Consider the following 9,926-nt stretch of genomic DNA (forward strand, 5'->3'; position numbering starts at 1 on the left):
CTTTTTCTCAGCAGTAGAAGCTAGATATTTAGCTAGCTGTTACTGCTGACCAAGAGGACAAACTGACTGATGGAAAACAGTCCAAAGAATGAGTCTGATCCTGATAATATGAGGTAGAGTGAGACATTCAATCAAGGCTGACAATGGATGAAAATATGAAGAATAGAAGAGAGGGCATAGCTTTGCTCTTCACATTCTTTAGGAACACTGTTTGATTATGTAAACGACAAAAACAAGACACAAAATGACAAAAACAAGACAAAATGACAAAAATGAAACAGAAAACGACAAAGCAAGTCTGGAAATGACAAAAATGAAACAAAATGACACAAACAAGACAAAATGACAAAACAGAACAGGAGCTGACAAAATCAAGACACAAAATGACAAAAAAAAAAAGAGACACCGGCAAAATCAAGACACAAAATGGCAAAACAACACAGAAAACAACAAAACAAGACACATTTTGTCGTTTCCTGTCTTGACAAAAATGAAACAGAAAACAAAAAACAAGACACAAGATGAGAAAACAAGACAGGAGACGACAAAAACACCATCAGGTTATGCTAACATGTTGTGGGACACGTTCTGTGTATTATAATTATTATTTAACATATTATGTTGATTAAAAAAAACTTCCCTACAATTGCAAGCGGCACCAATGAGAAAAGTAAATCCAAAAAAGGAGAATTAAATTATATTTTAACTGTTTTATTTTAGATTCAGTTTGGTCATTGGGGGGTGGGACAAGAGACAAATGTCATTTTAGGGTGAACTCCAGACCTGTTTAGTGTGTTTAAAATATTTTCAAACATTCTTTTCTACTAGTTTTCTTTAGATTTGATCTCAGCACAAGAACATTTACACAACTACTGCATGTTTTAGTATTTTGTACATGGATTATTTTAAATTTGATGTAAAATGTTCTGGAATGAGCCACATGCTGGTGTTCAGGTGACAGCATCGTTGGTGGAGGAATGACGTCCAGCAGAAGAAAAGCAGGAAGCGAGGCGACGCCGCTGGATGGAGGAGGACGGGGTGGATGGATGGCTCAACTCTAACATGTCTTCATGTCCCGTTTCAAACCACTGGTGAACTACAACTTCTGTAAACCTTAATGATGTTTTTAATTTCAACAATGAAGGTTCACTCATCTTAACAAGCTGCTTCTTTTAACAGGGATGTGGACCATTATTTAACTAAACAATCAAAAGTTGTTTGGTTTCTTAGAATGAGTCGTTGATTGAACTTATTTTTGGGGATTTTTTGTTGAAGACGTTACGCGGCATCCTGCCACTATCAGATAAGCAGTAGAGTGAAAGTTGGCATGACATCTGGTAAAAGCTGTGCAGTCAGGCAGTATTTTGATGTAGAAAGTAAAAATGAGGTTGTACAGGCTGTAACCACTTGAGTGAAGCAAGACGCTTTTCCTGTATCCACAAAGATCGTAGGTGTTTGGTTCCTGCAGCAGCCCACAGCTCTCCTCTTTCTTGGCAGACACAAAAACTCCATTCCTGGCTTTTGCTTCTTTTTACAAGGACCAATTTTTTAAAATAAAACAGAAGGTCTTAAAGAAACAAAAAGCATTCTGATTTCATTGTCACTTTGACTGAATGTATGTGACATCTCCTGGCAGAGAGACGATGCCTCTCACTGCAAATGCACTTTTAATTTCACGTCCTTCAATCACAAGCAAACTTATGACACATTCAGCTCAGGTGTGTGGGCTTTAACCTGCATGACACTGCTAATGTTAGCCGCTGTGATTCTGCTCGGTCAGTAAAGATAACAGCTCATCTCACCTCACAGGACAGAAAGTGACTCAGCTTTGATAAAGGTGAAGACTCTGTACACTGAGGCTGACTATATGAGGCTGAGCAACAAAATGACCACTTTCAGACTGGAGAAAAGCCAGAGCTTGCTTTTAGACTTTTCTAAATTTAAATTTTCTTTTTACCACTTCGATGCTCCAGTGATTGGATCCTACACTCTTCCATCCATAAGTGGCTCAGAAATGACCCGTATAAGAATCAAAGTGTTTTTTATGCCAGTTTTTTTGTCATTTTGGTTTAGAATAATAACTTGTATTATTATTTGTATTCAAAACAGATAAAATGAGACAAAATGACAAAAACAAAACAGAAATAGACAAAAACAAGAGAGAAACAACTGAAATGAAAGAGAAAATGACAAAAAAACACAACACAAACCGACAAAAACAAGACAAAATGACAATGATGAAATGAAACCGACAAAAGCAAGACACAGAACAACAAAAACGAAACAGAAAACAAGACACAAAAGACAGAAGTGTTTTTTCCCCAAATTTCAGAAAGTTGTTTTTCTGCCCAAACCTGACCGAGCCTTTAGCACATCTCCACCCTCCACAGGATAAAGTCATGTATAAAAAATGTACATCATGAATAATAAGGGATTCAAAGTATTCATCTCGTTCAAGCCAGTATTTCGTAAATGCGTCTTTGGCTGCATCTACAGCATTAAACCTGTGTGGATCAGTGAGCTTTTTACTCCACAGTTTTACCTCATTCCTCTTTGCAAAACTCCTCAAGCTCCATCAGGCCCAAAGGGATCATCGTGAGCAGCTCTTCTCAAGTCCACCAGGATTGTCCTATACTTGGCTGCATTCATTTCCTCCTCTAAATGTGCAGCCTTTACCCCCTGGGGTCTGCTGCCAACAAGTACCCCGTCATCATGATGCTACCACCGCCGTGCTTCACAGTGAGGATGTGCAGGGTTTGGTGGATAAAAAGTTCAGTTTTGGTCTCATCAAAGTATGGAATCAGCTTCCAGGTGACTTTAGTCTCACGTGTTTTCAGGTTTGACAGTTTCAGTCACAGGTGAGCTGGTGTGCTGGAGCTGCAGCGAACAGGTAGGGGTGGGTGGAAAGAGAGGTGGGTGCTTCGTAGATCTGCACATTCTAGAAGAAGCAACACTGCAGAGTTACATTCAAGCTAGTGTGTACACACGTGGACAAAATTGTTGGTACCCCTCAGTTAAAGAAGGAAAAACCCACAATTCTCACTGAAATCACTTGAAACTCACAAAAGTAACAATAAATAAAATTTATTGAAAATTAAATAATCAAAAACAGCCATTACTTTTGAATTGTTGATTAACATAATTATTTTAAAAAACAAACTAATGAAACAGGCCTGGACAAAAATGATGGTACCTCTATAAAAGATTGAAAACTATTTGACCAGAGCGACATGATTAACTCAGGTGTGTCATTTAATTGACATCACAGGTGTTTCCAAACTCATAATCAGTCAGTCTGCCTATTTAAAGGGAGACAAGTAGTCACCCTGCTGTTTGGTGAAAAGGTGTGTACCACACTGAACATGGACAACAGAAAGCGAAGGAGAGAATTGTCCCAGGACATCCGAAAAAAAATGATAGACAAACATCTTAAAGGTAAAGGCTATAAGACCATCTCTAAACAGCTTGAAGTTCCTGTGACAACAGTGGCTCATATTATTCAGAAGTTCAAGACCCACGGGACAGTAGCCAACCTCCCTGGACGTGGCCGCAAGAGGAAAATTGATGACAAATTGAAGAGACGGATCGCTCGAATTGTATCCAAAGAGCCCAGAGCAACCTCCAAAGAAATTAAAGGTGAACTCCAAGGCCAAGGTACATCAGTGTCAGATCGCACCATTCGTCGTTGTTTGAGCCAAAGTGGACTTCATGGGAGACGACCAAGGAGGACACCACTGCTGAAAAAAACTCATAAAAAAGCCAGACTGGAATTTGCAAAAATGCATGTTGACAAGCCACAAAGCTTCTGGGAGAATGTCCTTTGGACAGATGAGACCAAACTGGAGCTTTTTGGTAAGACACATCAACTCTATGTTCATAGACTCAAAAACCAAGCATACGAAGAAAAGAACACTGTCCCTACGGTGAAACATGGAGGAGGCTCAGTAATGTTTTGGGGCTGCTTTGCTGCATCTGGCACAGGGTGTCTTGAAAGTGTGCAAGGTACGATGAAATCTGAAGACTATCAAGGCATTCTGGAGAGAAATGTGCTGCCTAGTGTCAGAAAGCTTGGTCTCAGTCGCAGGTCATGGGTCTTCCAACAGGACAACCATCCAAAACACACAGCCAAAAACACCAAGAATGGCTGAGAGAAAAGCGTTGGACTATTCTAAAGTGGCCTTCTATGAGCCCAGATCTGAATCCCATTGAACATATGTGGAAGGAGCTGAAACATGCCATTTGGAGAAGACACCCATCAAACCTGAGACAACTGGAGCTGTTTGCTCATGAGGAGTGGGCCAAAATACCTGTTGACAGCTGCAGAACGCTCATTGACAAATACAGAAATCGTTTAATTGCAGTGATTGCCTCAAAAGGTTGTGCAACAAAATATTAAGTTATGGGTACCATCATTTTTGTCCAGCCCTATTTCATTAGTTTGTTTTTTTTAAATAATTATGTTAATCAACAATTCAAAAGTAATGGCTGATTTTGATTATTTAATTTTCAATAAATTTTTATTTATTGTTACTTTTGTGAGTTTCAAGTGATTTCAGTGAGAATTGTGGGTTTTTCCTTCTTTAACTGAGGGGTACCAACAATTTTGTCCACGTGTGTAACTTTTGTATATAGAAACGCATTTCAGGTGTAAAATCAAGAACTGGCGAGTGAAACAAAAATGCCTTAGTGCCGACAATGACTTATTTTGACATTAATTGGAGCTCTCTTTTACAGTAAATCTACATATTTCCTACAGGTGTTCCACATTCGTGCATGCTCTAACAGTGTGCTCATACCAGCAGTAACTGTGTGTATTGACAATGTTTACACTGTGGACTGAACCATGGATGTGTGTTTATTTTGTCACTACCGGCCAGCATGATCGTGACCCTGAGGACATAAAAATACTGGCAGGATGCTGGATGAGGGGACCCGCTGACCATCCTGGGACGTCTCCACGGCTGAAGGAATCACGGCGCCAAACGTCTGCACGCTGAGGTGGGATGTTTGGACGTGAGCTTCAGGTTCAACAGATTTAGAAGTTACACTCCTCCTGTTAGGCTGAGCTTTTAGAGCCAGCTGACTATTTGAATGCCTCTGATATAAAAGGAGTCTGAGAAAAGGAGGTCTGGTTTGCACTGATGTCAGCATTAGCTTTACAGCCGTTCTGCTTAACTGGTGCCGTCTCAGTTAGCATTAATTCTTCCTGTTGTACATTCAGCCTATTATGTATTCACATTTTCCTATACATTAGTTTGCTTGGTATTACATTTAAACCAGGAAAATTGTTTAAAAAAGAATCTCAATCTTAAAACAAGAAAAGCACTCAGAGTGCAGTACTCCTCCAAGGCTGCTCAGTCACATCATTCCTGATGGATAAGTCTGATAAAGTCGCTTTTCCATTAGCACCTACTCTACTCGACTCAACTCCACTTGGTTTAGGTCGTTTTCCATTAGACTGAGTAGTACCTCATGGTGGGTGGAGTCATCATAGCATGACGACTATGGAGTTAGCGTTGATGGCTAACTAGCTAGCTTGTTGTCTGCATACAGGAGACAACGACATCACTTTCCAAATATACTTGTTTGCTTAAAGTGAGCTCGCCAGCAATGGATAAATAATGTAAAAGTTTCTTAAAATCACAAAACACTCATTGGTTTCATGAAGGAGTCGCTCTCGTGTGTCATCACTCCCTGTCCAATCAGAGGCCTGCACTCTGTAAAATTGCAATCATGTGATCGTCAGCAGGCAGCTGATGTAGTGTTCACTAGTTGTCATAGTTACTGTGCTGCTATCTTGCAATGATACAGAAATCTTTAACAAATCTGTGGATCCAGACTATAAGCTGCATCACTGCCAAAATCTGATCACGTGGTCTTGTGCCATTTCTGACCATCCTTAAAATTTCATCCAAATGTGTTAGTCTGTTTTTGTGTAATGTTGCACACAGATAGACAGACGGACAAACGTATACGATCATCACATTGTTCTGCCGCGTTCCTTGGCAGTGTAAAAACTTTAGACGCAAGGAGTCAATTAATTTACAAGTACCACCAAAATTGCAGTTCCTTGAAAGTCCACCTGCAGGCTCCAGAAGACACATGCGTCCATCCGTCCGTCCATCCCTCCATCTGTTCGTCCGTCCATCTGTTCGTCCGTCCGTCCGTCCGTCCGTCCGTCCATCCGTCCGTCCATCCATCCATCCATCCATCCATCCATCCATCCATCCATCCATCCATTATTCACCACTTAATCCTCATTATTAGGGTTATATGGGGCTGGAGTCTATCCCAGCTGACTGAGGGCAAAGGCAGGAGACACCTGGACAGGTAACAGTCTGTCACAGGGCTACATGTAATCACACTCACATTCACACCTACGGACAATCTCGAATCACTAATTAACCTCAGCATGTTGTTGGCCTGGGCCTGGGGCTGCACAGTGTTGTAGTGGTTAGCACTTTTGCCTTGCAGCAAGAAGATCCCTGGTTCAAATCCCGGCCTGGATCTTCCTGCATGGAGTTTGCATGTTCTCCCTGTGCATGCATGGGTTTTCTCCAGGTACTCCGGCTTCCTCCCACAGTCCAAAAATATGCTGAGGTTAATTAGTGATTCTAGACTGTCTGTAGGTGTGAATGTGAGTGTGATTGTGTGTCTGTATATGTAGCCCTGTGACAGACTGGTGACCTGTCCAGGTGTCCCCTGCCTTCAGCTACGATAGGCTCCAGCACCCCCCCATGACACTAGTGAAGATAAACGGTGTATAGAGAATGAATGGATGGATGGATGGATGGATGGATGGATGGATGGCTGTTGTTTGACTGTGGGAGGAAGCTGGAGAACCTGGAGAAAACCCACACATGTACAGGGAGAACATACAAACTCCGTGCAGAAAGATGAAGGAAGACTGGAACGTGAACCAGAGACCTTGTAGCTGCAAGACAACAGTACTAACCACCACGCCTCCAAAAGACAAAAAGTCCAACATTACAGCGGAAATAAACATGTTTACAGCCTGTTACTGAACCAGTCTTGGTTTCTATTGGTAATTTAACTGTTCATGACAAAGAGGTGAATTTCTATAAACTCATCTGTTAACATTGTAGTAAGACTTAAAGCAATAATGAAGGTTTCTGGATGTTTTCATCACAGGGTAGACCCAGACCAAGAGATGTTTAATGGCCAGAATCAGCTCCACTCACCCTCAGCCTCTTAATCATGAATCTGAAGGTAAAAGTTTCACCAATGTGGCCTTTAAGAGAAGTCAGACAGCTAAGATGGAGACACCACACCCATGGGTGACTCCACAGAAGACTGCTCCATCTTTACTGACAGCCAATGATAATTCACGTTCTCCTCGGTAGACAACCACTGTGCTTATTTTTTTTTATTGTTATAGTAGATACGCCCCACTGTTGAATTGATTTTCAATGTAGTAGCTGAATTTGTTTGGAAATTGCCTTTTTTAAAAACATTTTTGAAGTATCACAGCTGAAATTAAAAAGGGAGCTTTAAAAATCACAACGAAACAAAGGCCAAACCCTACATCAGACTTTGTAAAGTTATTGTAAACGGTGTGAAGTCTCGTATAATTCTGTCAGAAAACCACTGAGGTCTTGTCGGCACCAGCAGAGGTCGCTGCCTGCATGAGAAACAGATTTCTCTCTCCTGCTGTTCAGTCCTTGTTCAGGTTATTTAGCTCTGCGTTTTTCAGGCGGTCACATCTGCTGAGGTGTACTTTAGGTATTATTTTTGATTTCCTTGCTACTTTATTTTGTCATTCAGAGGGTTAAAGTTTAGGTTCAGTGAAAACAGCAGCGAGTCCCTGATTTACATCTTTACTGAACTTACAGCACATCATCCCCAGCTCTGTCTCTTCTCATAGATTCAAAATAATCTATAAATACAACAGTCCAACAGTAACACTAAAGATGTCATTTTATTTTTTTAGGTCATTGAATGAGAGCCCAGTGTGACATGAAAAATCACTACAGAGTTGATGAGGACTGTGAAACTTCCTTAGACATCTGGGAGGCATTTTAACCACAATATGAAAAATAATATCACATTTAGTGTCTTACACCCAGTGTTAGCTGCCTCTATATATTTGTAATCTAAATTCATCACTTACTTTACACTAGTGACAAGTTAAAAGCTCCAGACCGGCTGGTTTTAGACCGTCAGATTGGAAATTACCATGAATTTTAAATAATCAGTGAGATTAAAAACAATGTTGCCAAATATTTAGAATTCTTCACGTTGCTTAAATAAACATAACTTTACTCCTAAAACACTAAGAAGTTTTTATTTTAAATTTCCACCTATAAATAATAATAATAATAATAAATCTCCAACATTTGTAACAGGATGAGGCCAAAGTGAGCAACAATGCTCTGGAAATGGGAAACAGTGAGAATCATGTAAAAGAGATCTCCACCACAGGCCTGAACGAGCTCTGGAGATTTCAGAAGAAAGTGACGTTTTATAATTAAACCGAATACAAACTGTAAATTAAAAAAGCAACAACTTCGTTACAATAAGTCGGTGATGCTGATGTTATTGAATCTTTTCTATTTTTCTAAATTCTGAATATGAATGAATATGAATGAATATGAATGAATATATGAATGGATATGAATGGATATGAATGGTGCAACAACCCACAGCTCTGCTGGTGTGATGGAAAGACTACAGTCATAATGTGGAGGATGTGTTGGACAGAAATGTCCAGAATATTTGAATAGCAGTCATTGTAATACTACAAAGTTATTCAATTCAGCAGGAGGAACTATGTTATGGTTAGTTATGGATAAAATTATATCTATATAAAATACTAATATAAAAATACACTTACTTATTAAGTGCATTCAGTCAAAGTGCTGTACATATAATAATATGTAATAAAAAAATGTGATCAAAACTATAAAAAAGATTCCATTACAAACATGACAAACAGTAAAACAAAAGTTTCAGACTCATTTGTAGCAGTGAACCAGTGGATCATCAGCTTTGTTTGAAATTAATCAGTGGAAGATTCTTGACTGATTTCAACAGGTCGACTGTTCCACCATGTCGGTGCACAGAAAGAAAAAGCCCGTTCCTCTTTCTACGGAGCTTTGGGCCCCTGGGAACGGAGAACATGAGTGGGGACACACGGGTTCATCAAAGTGGACAGATATGACGGAGCTGTCTTAGAATACTTTGCTGGACAGAACAGAGCGCATTGTGATGATTAAACTGTTCCTGGAGTCTTACCATGAGTGGAGCTAAAACGTTACAGTTTGTCCTGAGGGTGGCGCTGTGGAAAGTTCATGGGTCGTTAAAATTTAGAGGAAGAAAGAGACCTGAAATTTTGATGGAAATGAGCTATTTTAGATTGTGCTTTTTCTGGAGGACTTGTGGAAACTTTTACTGCTGAGAAAAAGCTGAAGAGGATGCTGGACCAACAGAACAAACACATTAATCCAACCTTATGATCTTCTCCAGACTGCTGCCTTGTCCAGTGGCTGCTGTTGTAGCTTTTTCTGTTTCTTTGTCCACTTTTTGTGGATCAAAGTGAAGCAACAGAACAACCATGACTTTAAACAGTCTGTGGGCTGTGTCAGGACGTCATGCTTAGATGAAACCTGGAGGTTTTCTCCTGCTTGGGTGGTCCCAGAGGGAATCAAACCTGTAACAGTGCTCAGTGGCCTGGCTCCACCGCTTTGTCCTCTCAGTAGATGCTTTGGTTTAACGTTGAATCAACAGGGCTGTGAGTGAGAAACAAAGCTGGTGATGACAAAGACCTGGTTGTTGTGACCCTGACCGACCGGGCAGCCTGTCCCTGCTTGAATCCCACCGGTGACTCTTCTGACCGTGAGGTGAATTCTGGCATTCCTTCACGCAGCCATCGCTGGCACAGACAATGCATGATTAGGCAGCCTTGA

This window comes from Acanthochromis polyacanthus, chromosome 3, assembly GCF_021347895.1.
Source record: "Acanthochromis polyacanthus isolate Apoly-LR-REF ecotype Palm Island chromosome 3, KAUST_Apoly_ChrSc, whole genome shotgun sequence".
NCBI lineage: Eukaryota > Metazoa > Chordata > Actinopteri > Pomacentridae > Acanthochromis > Acanthochromis polyacanthus.